We start from the raw sequence: 16,209 nt of genomic DNA on the forward strand, positions 1-16,209 counted from the left end.
AGGAAATAAAGGGAATGCAGTGACAGAAAATTAGGGGGAAATCTATTAGGTTGGGGGGAGGGCAAGGAAATCTTTTCTGGGGCAGCAACACTTAAGAATCATGAAGGCTCAAAAGGCCCCAGTTTTGCAGAGGAGTGGGGAGCACGACAGGGAGCATCCCAAAGGGAGATGCTGCAAGGTTAGGGCAAAGCGGCCGAGAGGCCTGGGAGCCTGTTCTATGTGGCATTTCTTGTGAATCTCCGAGAGTGAGGGATATGATAAGCATTGCTTCCCAAATAAACTTACAGGAGGTCAAAATGGACATGTCAATTAAGCCACTAAGATAGACTAGATATCAGATTCCAAAGGGAAGTGCCTGGCCTAGATGCAATTTTTCAAAGCACATAGGCCCAAACCATTTTCACTGACCTTTAACTCCTCATGCACAGTGAGGGTAGAAATAGGTCAGGCTGTTGGTGGCTGAAAGGGGGACTGTTTGAAACCAGTAGTGTGCAGTCTGGGTTGCGGCATAGAGGACTAAGGGAAGAGGTGGGAGCACCTGTCCTGCCTCTTCTAGCCTAGTGAGGGGTGTTGCCAGCACTAGCTGGGGAACCTGAGACTCCCGCAGCATGGTGACTTCTGCCTGTGAAATCTGAAGCACTAGAGGCAGGCTGGTAGGAAGACCTGCATTGGGACCAGCCTCCACTCCCCAAGTTTGTGGGAGCAAAGGACGTGTGACTACTTCCAATGGGCCAGACATGGACCACACCACGAGCACATGGGTGGGGCCATACTGTGCTTGCCCGGTAAAAGCTACCTCTTGCACAGCAATGGAATCTAGCAGACAGGAGTACAAATGAACCAATGGGCTTTCTAAAGACTGAGAAAGGAAAGAGTGTGGCAGCCACACCAAGAAACCTGGAGGTAAGAAGTCCCCAGAGAGAGGTGAGGGGATATCTCTGAAAAACCTACAAAAGGGTCCCATCAGACAAAGAATCAGTTCTAAACACCCACAATGGAAACATAGCTCTCCTGAGATACCACTTGCCAATAAAAAAATTTCCTCTACCCCCTTCTGTCCTCCCCACCCTACCCTAAGCCAGAAGCATCAGCTACTGAGTGAGCAAGAGAGAAAACATCCAACCATAGCCCCTTCTCTCTGCAACAGACCCTAGTTGGAGGAAGGAGAGTGGTTGTAAATAGGAATGAAGTTGGAAGCTTTGACTATGATACTACACATTTTAAGGATCTGGCAAATTAAAGTGGGACTTTTTATTATGTAAGAGGAGTCAAAATAATCATGTGATATGTTTTCATCTAGAAATAGGGAAAATGCCTTCTGCTAAATAAATTTTAATGGGAGACCAGATAAAGTTGGGGATACTTGGACAGCATCCCACAAAATCTATTTGTTCAAGACCAATTACACATAGAACGTGTCTGTGGCAGCGCATCTCATGGCAAATGTACTTTCCAGAAACGCCTCCAACTTGAACACTAAGATCACCACGGTTTCTGGGTTCACCTCCATCCTTCGCAAGGCCATGCAGAGCCTTCAGCAGCTACAGCCACTGGGATTACCAACCTCCTGCCCACTGCAGAGGTTCTTGTCCCTGCACCGTCCTCCTCTTCCAGAAACAAGTTTAGTTCATGGAGGGACCCCTGCCACCAGGAACCACCCCCACCACTCAGCTCTGATCTGCATGAAACAGGCTTTATGCCTCACGAGTCTTCTCCTTAGATGTCACCCTAATGGAATCCTTCCGCTGGGGCCTAGCTGAGAAGCCCAGAGCCTCAACTCACACCCAGAAGTAACCCAGGGATATCCAGATGGGATATCCTTTCATTCATTCCCCCTTGTCTTATGTGTCATGGAAGCACATATTAGGGTTCAGAGCAGGAGAACATGAAACAGAACTCGTCTTCAATAAACCGGCACTTTGATCAAGCAAATGGACAAGGCAACAGTTTCAGCATCATTATGGGTCAGTGGGGTTCACCAAATCCACACACACTGGCTGACTTTTTATGTTACTGAAAACAATGCTTACCAAATCCATACCATATGAAATAGACTTCCTCTTACACATATGCTCTACTCTCATGTTTCTGGGTCTAACGTCCACTAGGTTTTCAGCTCTCAAAGGCAGTGACTGTGTCCCATCTACTCTTGGCCCTAGCATGGAACCTGGTACATAAGTGAGTTCAGTAAAAGCCTTATGGGTAATAAATGAGTGAACAATAATTAAAATATCCTGCCTCACATCTAAGTTAGATTTATGTGAATATAGTAATTAATATGGTTTTAAGTAAAGAGAAAGACATGCTATCCATCATTGTTGACTACTCCATTCTAGTCTCTGCAGATGATTTTTTGTATGTTTATGTGAATTTTGGACACAATTGGATACACTGGTGCTATTTTACAGAAAAGATTTTCCTCATGCAACTCTTTCTACAGGCACCTGGGACCGTGTCAAATGCCCTTTCAGCCCCACTTTGAAACAGTAAAGATCCACTGTGGCACGTGACTCCATCTGAGGCATTCAGTGGTTCAGGTTGCTCAAAGGGAATAATACTGTTTAAAATGGATGGAAAGAAGGTGAAGTGATTAGTGAAAGAACATATATGAAGAACCCATGGACATGGATAATGGTGAGGGGACTGACTATGGAAGTGGGGGGCGGGCTGGGTGGTAGGGGGAGAATGGGGAAAGAGTGGGACAATTGTAATAGCATAAATAATAAAATGAAAATAATAAAACAGATACACTTAAAATAATTAATATTCCTTTCTTGTGGAAGTCTGTTTGCAGGTGAAGCAGAAAGAAGGAAGACTTGCTAGCACAGGGCTGGGAGGCATCAGGTACCACAGAAGGAAAGGTCATATAATTTGGAGGTGGACAGGTCTGCAGTCACGGCTTGGCTCAGCTGGGCCTCAGCTTCCTAACCTGTAACACTGAGACAAGACTGCCTACTTCAAACAATCACTGTAGGGATAGTGAAGGAATGTATGGAGGCTCTGATTATAGTATCCAACACACAATAAGAGCTCAAACAGTAGTTTTATTACCACTATCTACATAGAAAGCCAATTATTAAAACCTTCCTGCATATGTAAAGATGGTTTTATATATCAGTGGTTTGCAACTGTAAAAGAGCTGTGATCCAAACTCACTCATTTAGAATTGGGAATGCATCGTCCCATAGGAAAAATAAATATACTCACTGAATTTTGGAAATAGATGCATGCAAAAAGTAGTAGCAAATTATTTTTACATATTCAGTAATAGTCCATTTTCACCTGTTCTTAGCTAAGATTATCTTCCAACTCTGAAATTCACTGATGTAAAAAGTGGGGAGACTTAAAAAAAGTGGGGAGACCTAAATTGCTCATTTCTTATAACCTACCCTAGCCCTCCCCACACCCAACAACTGCCACAAAAAACTTCCAGTTCATGTGCAATAAGAACTTTATCTGCAGCAAGAACAAGATGCCTCAGGCCCGTGGAGGGGAAAGAGATAACTGGGGGCGGGGGCCCGAGGCAGTATGTGGGACACAGAAAAAAAGCCTTAGTCACCAAGTTTCCCTCCTTTGTCACTTTGTCCAGCATCAGCCCCACTTCACCTGGTTGTGCATGAACGAAACTATTTCTGGATGTCATCTGAGACACCGATGGGTCACATGTCCTCCCTGTTAGGGGTCCTCCATCATCCTCGCCCTGCTCCCAGCCTGTGGCAGCCTCTGCCCAGGATGTGGGCAGCAAGAAGGAAAAAGTGCTCCGAAATATTTCTCCCTGGTTATTCTTCAAATGGCCTAAGTGGGCTGTTTGGACTTACAGGATGTTCACAAGCCGAAAGTGTTCAGTGTGGAGAGTGCCTGTAACTTTGTCTCCAGTATGGAAAGTTCAGAGGAAACTGCAGAAGTGACCGGGGGCATCTGATTTTTCATAAAAGCTGTAAGCGCTACTCAGATGACATGGGCTAATCCTCATGATACAATGTTAAGTGAAACAAGAGTCATTTTATGAAAATGTATATACAGTATGATTCTAATTTTGAAATATACAGAGTGGGGCAAAAGTAGGTTTAGAGCTGTTCATACGGAAAATAATACAATAATTAATAATAAATAATAATACACGAATAAACTGTTTTACATACTCACAACTGTAAACCTACTTTTGCCCACCCTGCATGTACACATGATATTTTACACATTCTTACATATACCTTTTAGAAAAAAAGACTGGAAGGAAGTACTCTAAAACATTAACAATTTTTTGTCAGTCTTATGAAAATACAGGATATTTTTTCCTGTATAACTTCTTTATTGTCTAAGTTTGGTTAAATGAGTAAGTACCATATTTTGCTGTGTGTCATGTGCACTTTTTTGACCAAATTTTTTACAGAAAATTAAGGATGCACATTACACATGGGTACAACTAATTCTGTATCTGTATAAATGTTTTTAATTCTTTTATTTATGCTTATGTGTTAAAAGTGTAACTCCAGAAAGCAGTAACGACATCCATATGCAAAATAATACCCTGGAATATGATCATCGGTTTTGTTTCTAAATATAAATAAATAATTGAATTAAAAAATTAAAACAAAAGGTTTTTTCCCTGACAGTTTGGGCCCAAAATGTGGGTATGCTTTATACACAGCAAATACAGTCATTACATAAAATGAGATATGGCATTTAGAAACACTAATTAGATACCGTATGATTTAAATACCGTATGATTTCACTTGTATGTGGAACCTAAAGAACAAAATAAATGAATAAGCAAAACTGAAACAGACTCACACACACAGAGAATGTGGACTGATGGTAGCCAACATGAAGAGGGTTAGGGGACTTAGAAATGGCTTCATCAGCATTTCCCCCAGCCCTTCTTAATTTTGTCAGAAAAACTCCTTTGGCCCCTCAGGTGACTTATGAGACTAAAGTCTTACAACAGTAAGACAGCTGGCCACACAGTGGCTTGAACTTAGATCTTGTGACATTTATGGTCTATGCCACTCCCATGATACCAGCGGGCCCTAAAGGTAGGGACTAATGAACTTCACAAGGAAACACTCCATAAGCAGTGAGTAAGTCTCCCTGTACACCTATGCTTCTCATTAAGTAAATATTTGCCTAGAGTTTTATGACATGCAAACAACTCGATTGCTAAAGGAGGTCTGGTGACTTCATCAGAGCTATTGAACCAGAGCTCTGGTTACAAACTTTTTACTCCTGCTTTGCATCTAAGTTCACCATTAGAGACTTCCGAGATGAAAATATATCAGAAAACATCTCTGTCCTAATGGCAGGCCTCTCTGACTACAGAGAAGAAATGGGCTATTTCTGTCTTCTGCTGTTGCTAACTACACATATAAGAGCCACTTAACTCCCATTTCACCGTATCATCCTGTACTGAAACTACTTAACCTTTACCCAGCCCCAAAACATGTAACGAAAGCACACAGACTGAACACCACCTTTAAAAGCACCTGTACCCTAAAGGCTTTAAGTACTTATTTATAAATATGAAGCCTTATTAGCAACAAAGCACCTTTTATATCTGACAAAAAGATCCATTCTAAGACTTTTCTTTTCTTAAGGGAGAAAATTCAGACATTCAATACAAATAGGCACACAGAGGAGCCTTGGAAGCGGCTTCCTATTCCGCCCTGCTTATCTCGTGCTGGTCGGCTTGGAAAGCTTTCTAGGCAAGGGGTGGGAGTGGCCTCCAAGGACACAGGAAAAGAGGACTGGCCGCAGGTGGCGAGTCGAAGAATTATTTTTCAGATAAGCAAAGAGACTCTACCCCAGTCTCAGCCAGGGCAGGCAGTTTGTTTTCTGTGCAATGTGCTAACCAAAAACATGCTACACGAACCCAAGATATATTTAGGGCAGGCAGAGAGCACGCAGGAGTCTGGACAATACACTTGTCACCTGTTAACAGTAATTAACTTAGACTTAGAGTCTGAAGTTAGCTGTACTTGTCACATGAATAGAAGGCAAGGCCTAGAGCGTGCATAGGCACAGCAGAGCAGGGAGCGCTTGAAGTGAGTGTGGAAACACTGACGTTGGGAAGAATTCACGGTAGGAGGAACCCAAGGAGAAATTTGGGGAAAAGCAGGCTGAAAGGTGCAGTGGTTGCCAACACCCCTCCCCCCAAAAGTGGGAACAGGGTACTGAAGGAAGCCCTAGACGGAGGCTGAAATTTATGTTTAACTATAAATGATAATTCTTAATATTTTTAAGTTTTCAGGAAATAACATAATATGCTAAATTGATGTCTCTTCTTTACTCTATCAATCAAAATAAAAGTCCTCAAAATGGAGCAAGGATCATACCAACATACCCCTTAATTAGAGACTCTCAACTCTGAGAATTCAGTCTAAGTAAATAAGACAAAAGAAGCAAAAGGCTAGATTTTGTGTGAAGATGTATAATACATTGTGTTCTGTAAGAGCAAAAATAAAAACACTAGATCGTATCTGATGACGAACAATAGGGGAAATTAGACCTGGCAAGAGTAAATGAAGGCACGTAAAGCATTTTAAACCCCTTTAGAAATGGTAACATGAAGATACATATGGGGGGAAATATGAAGCTTAAAAATTCAGAATTAAACATTCAGTATGCTTACAACTAAATCCAAGTAGTGGCGCTGGGGAGAAAGCTAGCTAAGTGTCAGGGACCAGGACGGTCTGGGGCAGGCTGGTGGAGAGTGGAGATGCTGAAGGCAAGTGCCCCTTGGCTAAGGCCATGGAGGCGTCTTTTGACTGGTGAAGAGGAGGCTCTAATCTCATCCAGAAATCCCGAGTGGTGGGGCTGAGCCCTAAACAAAAGAAAACGGAGACTTCCTAAAATCAAACGGGGCTCCGCTGCAGTGTTTAATTAACCTTGGACTGAGGAGCTGAGAACAAGGATGGTCTTACAGGACCCTGAAGGAGGGAGATCTGAAGGAACCTGCAGGTTAAAAGAAAATGGAGCCTTCTCAGTGAGGGTGTGAAAGGGTCTGTTTAATCCAAAATATCTGGAAGGTTCCATTTAGAAGTTTGGCCAAACTCACTAAGGAACATAAGGATGAACATGCCTGATAGAACATGAGAGTGGGGATGGGGCAAAGTGATTAGCTTTACACCACTCCCTGCACCCCTGACTTTGAGATAAGAACACTCAGGCCCAGAAAGGCAATACCGACCGCTTGCCCAAGACCACAACCAGGCCCCGGCAGTGCCAGGGTTGGCACCCAGTCTTTCTCAGGCCAGCATTTTCTACATTATGCCATGCTCCCATATCAACCACGTATTCTCCCACATCTGAATTAAATTTGAAATAGTCAGTTTCACTACATGAGTACTATTGCTTTGTCTTTAATTGGGGGAAATTTGGGAAAGCCAAAAAAGTAGGAAAATCAACCAGTTTCAATTAGCAAAACCTCAGTTTTTAAAAACTTCTCATTATTTCTTTCAATTTATCTAGTTGGTCTGGCCCATATTCACAGTTGGTGGGTATTTATTTCCTAATGTGAATATTTATTCTATAGCTTTAGCTAACCCACTGAACTTTGTGTCATCGGTCATACAAAATATATGGCTTTTTAAGATTTCTGTCCAAGTCTTCACGATCTTTCCTAAGCTAGTGCCAGAGAAAACCCGAAGGGCTGCCACTGGGAGTGGGCTGACAGACACTTAGTACCTGCGCTAAGGCGGAGGAAGAGGATACGCTGTGAATTCACTTAACTCTTCTCTCACCCTCCAATTTTTCTCTACTATGTGCGCAAGGAGACCTATGAGAGCTTTTTCTCAAATGCTTCGATGTCTATGGATTTCTCTTCCGGTACCAGTCTAAACCCCTTCTCTAAAAAGAAAATGTGACAGACTGATCGCTACACATTAGTAAAATGATGCCGGTTCCTAAGGCTCCATGTCATCTCTTCTATGGACTCATACCTCACTTTTTGCAAGGGAGCATTTCTACGCTGATAGTTTCAGGAATTCGAATTCTTCAAAAGCTATCCAGAACATGTGTATGCCTCCGGTTTTCTGGAACCTCGCCCACTAGCCAAGCTTTAGTCAGCGGCCACTGGCAGTGACTCAGAGATGATATCTGCTCACCCCTTCAACACTCTGAGATGCGATCTAGTGTGCCCTAGAGATGTGAACTCACTCCAATTCCCTACACGCTCTTTCACCATCTTCTAACTCCCTCTTAATGAATCCCTTTTCATCATGAAGATCATTCTCTTTGCTAGAGATATAAAAGCAAAATACCTCTGCAGATGTCATCTATGAATGCTAGCCTTACCCCTTTATTTAAGCAAGAGTCTACCTCTGTCTCTGTTGTTCTAGCTTCACATACCACTACAAAGCAAAACAAACTAAAACACTGTTCTCAAAACACAATTACGTACCACACATACTACACACTTGCACTCACACACACCCCAAAAAGTTCAACCTAGCCAGTCAAGAAATTAATACAACGAAATGTCATTTTATAACAAACCATGGAAACATACCTTTAAGCGAAAAGAAGTAATGCTGATGACGTTGCAGGGAAACGGGCATGCTCATACATTTCCTGATGACATAACTGTGTCTTTGGAGATCAAATTCATGAGATGCTCATACCCTTTGTTCCAGGAACCCTACACCAGAACATTTATCTTAAGGGACACACTACCAAAGAAAAGAAGATCCAGGTATACAAATGTGTCCTTAGGAATCTCATAACAGCCCCAAACTGGATACACAGTCTAAGTATCCAACACAAGGAATAGGTAAATGAACCACAATATCAACCATGGAAGGCTGAAGAGCCCCCTCCCTAAAAGATGTCCAGACCTTAAGCCCCAGAACCTGTGAATATGCTACATATACAATTAAAAGAAACTTTCCAGATGCGATGATATTAAGGATTTTGAGACAGGGAGATTATTGTGGCTCAATGTAATAGAAGGTCCACATAAGAGCAGGGCAGGAGGGTCAGACTCAGAGAAGGAGACATGACGACAGAAATGGAAGTGAGAGATTGAAGGGAGAAGACAAGGAGGGAAGAGTGAGAATATTGAAGATGCTATGCTCCTAGCTTTAAAGACAGAAGAAGGGGCCATGAGTCAAAGTATATGACTGGCCTCTAGAAGCTGGAAAAAGCAAGGAAACAGATTCTGCCCTACAGCCTCCAGAAGAAACACAGCCCTGCCAACCCCTCAATTTTAGGGATTCTGACTTCCACAACTGCCAGATAACTTTGCGCCCATTTAAGCCACTAAATTTCAGGTAATTTTTTACAGCAGTAATAGGGAACTATTATGCAACCACTAAAAATTATAAACCTGGGAGCTGTCTAGCAACAGAAGAAAAATATAATACATGCAAATAGAAAATTATATATGCACGATTATTACTATGTAAAATATACATAAAAATAGGTCAAGGCAAATAGATGAAGATTAATATATACCAGTATATTCAAAGATCTCTTAACTGGTCTCCCTGCTTCTTCCCTTGAACCCCTGGCATCCACAACAGCCAGTATGGTTCTTTTTAAATGAAATCTGATGACCTTACTCCTCCACTCAAAACTCTCCAAAGGCTCCTGCCTGTCTCCTCAAAGAAAAAGCCCAAGTACCAAGAAGAACCTACAAAGCCTAGGTCCCCAGCAGTGCAGAGCTCTGGGGAAAGTCACTCCCATGTACTTTCCATGACTGGCATCCCCAAAGTGTGCAATGCACCCCTGCTCACCGTGTGTTTGCCCTCTCTCGCCCCATCTCACTGGCCTTCCCACTTCCACTGTCTTGCTGACGCCACTCCAGCCTCACTGGCCAACTTGCTATTCCTGGAACATACCAAGCATACTTCTGCATATGGTTTGCACTCACTGTTCCTTGTGCCTGACGTACAAACGACCCCGGTGCAGGTTTCCTGGAACAAAGGCCATGGACATCTGGTGTGCCTGCTCTCCAAACACAGTTACATTATCGGAAAGTACACGAGTATGTCTGTTCCCCACCACCTCACCAGCACTGTTTTTTAGCACTTACAGGTAGGTTTCCATGGTTTGTTACAAAGAATAATTTAATTTCCTTACCGGCTAGGTTGAACCACTTTGGTGTAAAGGTGCATGTGTATATGACTAAGTGTATAGTGTGTGTGGTGTGTCGTGATTCATTATCTTGCTTCTTTCTACTTTGCTTAATTGTCACCACCTTGTGAAGAGACTTTTCTTGACTACTTTTTATTAAATAACAAGCCCATCACCCCACCTCAGAACTCCTCACCTCCCTTATCCTGTTTTACTTTCTCTATACCATGTATTATCAGCTGTCACAGCACAAAAATACCTCTTTGTTATCCACCTCCCTGAACTAGAGTGTAAACTCCATGAGAGCACAGACTTTGGCAGCCTTGTTCATTGACGTATCCCCAGCACCTAAATGAATTACATGTGGGTGCTCAATAAATATTTGTTAAGTGAGTGACTTAAGATTACAGATGACTTCAGGGAAGTGAAAGGAGCTACCATTTTAAGATAGCTGGTTCAAGGTGAACCACATAACTTCATTTAGTGTAGCCACAAAATTGTTTTAATAAACCAGCAGCTAAGTAACTTCTGCTGATGCTATTTTTAGAAACTCTCAGTTCAATCACAAGTCCTCTGCGCATGCCTTTTAAAAATCCAAATTAATAATAAAGTGTCCTTGGAAGCCACGTCGGTTCTTTCTGATGTTGTCCCCAACTCGCTCATGAAGTTTTGGCCTATTTGTGTCATCAGAATTTCCTTTTTCAGAACCTCTCATCCCTCCTGAGTCACATATCCCTTAAAAGCCATGCAATCCGATGGGTTTCCATCGATTGTTTTAAAGTCTCCTTTCCTACAGCCCTGGTATCATGTTTCATGGCCAGAGTTATTTCTCTATGGCACAAGTTCCAAGAGACCTAAGACAGGAAATATACCCAATGAGCCAAGACTTTCTTGTAGTGTCAGAAAGTAAGGAGGTGCAAAATCAAACAAACACAACTCCACAATGATGGGGTTATATCAAAGGATACAGCAGCCAACTGGAAGAGGAAGTGAAAAAAGGGGTCCCGGCTGGAACAATTGAACAAGACAATGAAGTAGTATTGGCTTGTAACCCGAAGTACGACATAAATATGAGTCCATAGTGATGTAATAAGTGATTGAATAAACAAATGGGGGAGAACAGACACACCTCTCACGCAGAAGAATTTCACATAATTCTTAAAGATACTCCTCCTTCAAAGAAGAGGAACATAACTCTCCTGCTTAAGTGCGGGCTGCACATAGTGACTTCCTCCCAAACAGTGTGGTATGGAGAAAGAGGGGAAAGAAAAGAGTACCTCTATAGTAGAGAAACCTGGCAAACATTACTTCAGCCAGGTAAGCAAGATCAACATGCACAGTGACATCAGGTTAACTGTATGTACCCTCGATGTGATGTGGCGAGAATGGCACCTGATCTCCCCAGAACACCTTCACCGCAGTCTAGTCATGAGGAAAATGTCAGACAAATCTCAATAGAGGGGCGTGCTATACAACACCCAACAGTGATTCGCAAAACTGTCAAGGTCATCAAAAAGAAGGAAAACCTGAGAAACTGTCACTACCAGTAGGAGCCTAGAGGGGCATGACAACTAAATGTAATGGGGTATCCCAGATAGGATCCTAGGAAAAAAGGGGGGTAGTAGGGAAACGCAGCAAATCTGAATAAAGCATGGGCTTTAGTTACTAATGTGCCAGTACAGGCTCATGAGTTGGGACAGACGTGGCACACTAATGTAAGACTACGATAGGGAAAACTGGGTGTGAAATACACGAGGATCCGCCGTACGGTATTCTCGAGAGTTCTCTAAAGAGAAAAATGTTCTAAAATAAAAAGTTTGTTAAAAATAATTCTCAGAGAATGTGATCACTGTCTTCAAAGGCTGCTCCATCTTCCACATCATAAAGTAAATCCTCCTTACTGGTCAGCGTTACGTCCAGTATAGCAACTTCTGCCGTTGTATTCTGCGAAATTTTTTAAAAAGCCCAAAAGGTATTAGATTATTTCTTTTAGCCCAATTGCCCAGCCGGCAGAAGCTGAGGTGGTCATCTCCTATTACCTCTTCAGCTTTGCAGTTTGTGTCAACAAGGTATTATCAGCCTCAGCCTCCACCGGTCTGGTTAGCGGGTCTCTACAACAATCCGACTGATGGGCTTCCCCGCCCCCTCTTTTAGCCTCATCGGATGCCCTGCAGAACCATTCCTCCATGAGACAATTCCTCCATCTGTAGATTTATAGACACGCATGTTCCTTCTTCTTTATCAATCCTGTTTCTCCTCTTCTCTTCCACAGACTGGAGAGACAATGGCCAGTGAGGACTGGTAGTAGCAGGCAGGTGAGAACAGAATGTGTCAAGTGGACCGGATATGGAAGGTCCTACCCCTTTTCCCCTATAATGTGGTGACTGACACTTGCTTCCATGGCTTCCTGCTCAAATGGTGCTAAGACTACAGGGATGGAATTCTTTTTTTTTTTTTACCCTCCCCTGAGGACTTTTATTCTTTTCTTTTTTTCTTCTTTCTTTTTAAATTTTATTTATTTATTTATTGCTTTTGTTTTTTAGAGAGAGAGAGAACGAGATGGAGAGAAACATCAATGTGAGAGAGAAGCATTAATTGGTTGCCTTTTATACATACACCGACTGGGGACCAACCCCATAACCCAGGCATGTGTCCTGACTGGGAATCAAACCATCACTTTTTGGTTTGCAGGACAACCCCCAACTAACCGAGCCACACCAGACAGGACACAGACGGGATTCTCAACCCAGCAGCAGAGATAAGCTGGGTGAAGCTTTGACCCTCTGTTCTCGTTGTCCTTGCCTCCCACCTAGAACATTTCCCTATTCTCTTATTTCTTCTAGCTTCCTTAATCCAGTGTAACTCCCACACTGGTGTGATCTTTCCCTCTTATAAACCACGTCTTCCTCACTCTGCATTCCCAGCACCTTTGGTTGTGGTTCATGAGCATGTCACCACAACTACAGTGTAAGCTCCTCACTGGGGCCAACTTCACCCACTTTTCTGTATACACCGTGTGCATCGATCATACAAAATGCCCAGTAAACATGAGCAAATATTTGAGTGCTTGCTCCTGAGTGTTTATTTCACGACAGCTCAATGAGGTAGTCACAAAATCACCCCATTTTATACCTGAAAACACTGAGAAATAAAGGAGTGGCTTTCCCAGGGTCACATGGGAGTTGCAGAGCCAGAATTTGAACCCAAATTCAAGCTCTTAATCACTATAGTATATTCCACTGCCTCTGAATAAATACTTCCTAGTTACATGATCCTTTACAGAATCTAGGTATTTTAATGGGGTGAATACAGAAGGAAAGTTAACAACCTTGGATCTGTAAACCCCAAACTGACAGAAAATTTCAATTCAACCCCCCAAACCTAAAAGTCACACAAAGTTTGTGTACAGCACAGGCAATAGGACTCAGGGTAGATGGTACTTTAAAATTTTCTTTAGGAAGCACTGTGGTTAGTCTTCATTCTTCCCACATTGACCCGTTAGAAGGACGTATGGGCATAGAATGGACAAATAGAGGAAAACAAAATGTGGACGTTTATACAGTTTGGACTGCAGCGCCAGGCTGGCCCACAGGCAGAGACAAGGCACTGAGCCAGAGGAATAACCAGAACCCGGCACCACACTGCGTGACCATGGACGACACACAGCCAGGGTCTCTTCAGCCACCTGCTTCTCGTTGCCCACTGGCAAGTTGGTGCTCGGGTGACCAGCTTCTTGGAGTTCTAAAACTGAGTTACCACCCATGTCTACTACCCAGTGCACAAGTACTTCCATTCACCTTATGGCCCACAGCCAAATTAAACAACCTCCGTCCACTGCTGGGAGGAAGGTGCTGAACTCCCCAGCAGGCGCAAAGCATTCAAATTGGTAAAAGGCTTCAATTTCTTCTTCATCACCACCAGCAGCACCACCAGATGATGAGCTTTTGAAGAATGCCTGCACACTGTGCCAACAAGCAATTGTGATGCCCACTCCATCCAACCAAGAATGACCAGGAGCTGCCTAGGGGGCAGGCAGACCTCTTCCCTATGTTTATGCCAGCTGCTGCGTAACTCCGGGCACTCCCCGAAAGCCTTGACCAGGAAAAACACGGGCCTTCCTACATCTCTTAGACATGTTCTTTTCTTTCGGACCCCACTGTCTTCTGTTTACCAGACCCTAGTGTCTGGTTTAGCTATCAAACTTGTAACCTACATCTCCCCTTCTGATGGCCACAGTTCTGAGTTTCCAAAGAAATATGAATGAAGACTAAACGAAACATACCACGGCTGATCCCCGGGTGAACTAAAGGGAAAACGCCAGCAGAGTGTAAGTTAGAAATGGTAAGGGAATGAATTTCTTTTGAATCTCAAATATGCCCAAACCAATGAACACGCAATTTCAGACACTCCTGAACAGCATTATTAAACAGACAAACAAAATTGATCAATGTCATTCAATCAGTCAGCAAGACTTCCAAGTAATGGAAACTGCTTTGGACAGAGTTTTATTTATTAAAAAATAAATGAGATCCTTCATCCCTCAAGGAACTTAGAATCCAGCAGAGAAGTAAAACATGCCTGCCAATAACTGAAAATACATCCTGAAGGGTGGTAAGTCCCGTAACAGGGGTACAAGTACAATGCTTATCTCCTCCACCTCACTTATTTATTCCAGTGCCACGGGAAACATTTCAGGAGCTTCTAGAAAGCAATTCTACTGGGACCTAGTTCACAGGAGGCCCGCTGAAGGCACAGATGCGGAAGCATGGAGTCCTTGGAGGACGAAGGTGAACTGGGAAGAGCTGAAAATCATTCCTCTCATTTCCTAGTCTCCTTTCACCCACATTATAATGATGGCCGCAATTTGCTTATGAAATACTTCAAGTACAGTGAGAAGGAGGCAATTTTCAAATGCAAAGAGCCTAATTCTAGCATCTTATCACTTTTCAAAATGTGACTCTCAAGAGTATTTCATAGCACATGTTAGTTAGCTCTTGTGTCGATCTCCAAATCTGGAGAAAATAACCACTCGCACCAAAAGCTCAGAGGCTTACTCTGGAACGCTGAGGCTGGCTTTACCCTAACTCTGGCCACGCTTGGCATATTTGCCACCCTTCTTTTAATTGCATTATCTTCCTCTAATTAAATGTGTTTGACTGGCTCCTCCAACCTATTGTAAATTCCTTGAGGATAAAGACCACGGATTTGTCTTTGCAACTGTCTCATCACCCTACCCCCTCACTCTGAAGGCCATCCCTTCTGCCCTCAGCACCTGACAGAAAGCTTTGCTCTTCAAAGGTGAAAGAAAATGCTTTTACTTAGTTCCTACTGCCTACATTTCTTTATCTCAGTTAATCCTCTCAAAAATCTACTGAAGTAGGCAAAGACAACTTCATTTTAGAGGCTGTTCTTTGTTAGGCAAAGGGATTGGATCATCTTAGAGCTTGTCCATTATATACACACAATGCAATTTTAAGTTCGCCTCTCCTCACCTTCCCCTGCTAAACATACACTTCTTTCTTATCCAGGCATCAGGAGTTTTAGAAATCATATTGGTGGAACAGACATTCATAAACTGAGGTTAAATGAAAATACTATAACTTTCAGACATCAGGAGTTCTAGAACAGCCTCTAAGGTTCTAACACAGCACTCAAACATGACCCATGACCCTTGAAACTAAAGTATCACACATATTAAGAAGGATCCACAGGCTTGTGCTAAAGGTACTTTTCCTTAACAGTGATGATTGATGAGGTCATGTCTATTACACTTGTTAATGATTGAAGGATAAGTAGAGAGGAGCAGCTTTCAACTAAGACTGAAAGGAACGTGCTGTCTGACCCCATGTCAGGGATAACACTTGCTCGTGAAAAGAGGAGATATATTGGAGGTGCATCCTAAATTCAAAGCTATCAGGAAACCCATTATTCCTTTTCCTATCTCCATTCCCGTCGAGTTGTGTTTGTACTCAGTGTATACCAAAACTGGGTGGGGCCCATTGTAAGTGTCTAAGTGCATCCTTGGAATTTACTGTCTAGTTTCAATACAACCTGATGTGACAAGTTCAAGAGGTTTATTTTTCAACATAGTCCAGGTCAAATTCCATTCAAATGACTCCTTTGGGCTTCCTGAAATTCTCC

General features: G+C 42.8%; 1 protein-coding gene and 1 long non-coding RNA gene across 5 annotated transcripts in view; one reads left to right on the plus strand and one right to left on the minus strand.

Moving 5' to 3' along the window:
• PIP5K1B (phosphatidylinositol-4-phosphate 5-kinase type 1 beta) overlaps positions 1–16,209 on the minus strand; it is a 305,089-nt gene that overhangs the window by 263,568 nt on the left and 25,312 nt on the right. The window contains exon 1 of one of the 4 annotated variants that reach the window (XM_071221501.1): positions 8,504–8,525. The exons of the other annotated variants lie outside the window; for them this stretch is intronic. The gene's annotated coding sequence lies outside the window, so the exon portion shown is untranslated. Of the gene's footprint in view, positions 1–8,503; positions 8,526–16,209 lie in introns of those variants that run through there. 4 annotated transcript variants of the gene reach the window in all.
• LOC128780854 (uncharacterized) lies at positions 8,644–14,826 on the plus strand. Its single transcript, XR_008426827.1, has 3 exons — positions 8,644–10,029; positions 12,341–12,383; positions 12,612–14,826. It is a non-coding gene; the product is annotated as an uncharacterized lncRNA (long non-coding RNA).

This window comes from Desmodus rotundus, chromosome 1, assembly GCF_022682495.2.
Source record: "Desmodus rotundus isolate HL8 chromosome 1, HLdesRot8A.1, whole genome shotgun sequence".
NCBI classification, from domain to species: Eukaryota; Metazoa; Chordata; class Mammalia; order Chiroptera; family Phyllostomidae; genus Desmodus; species Desmodus rotundus.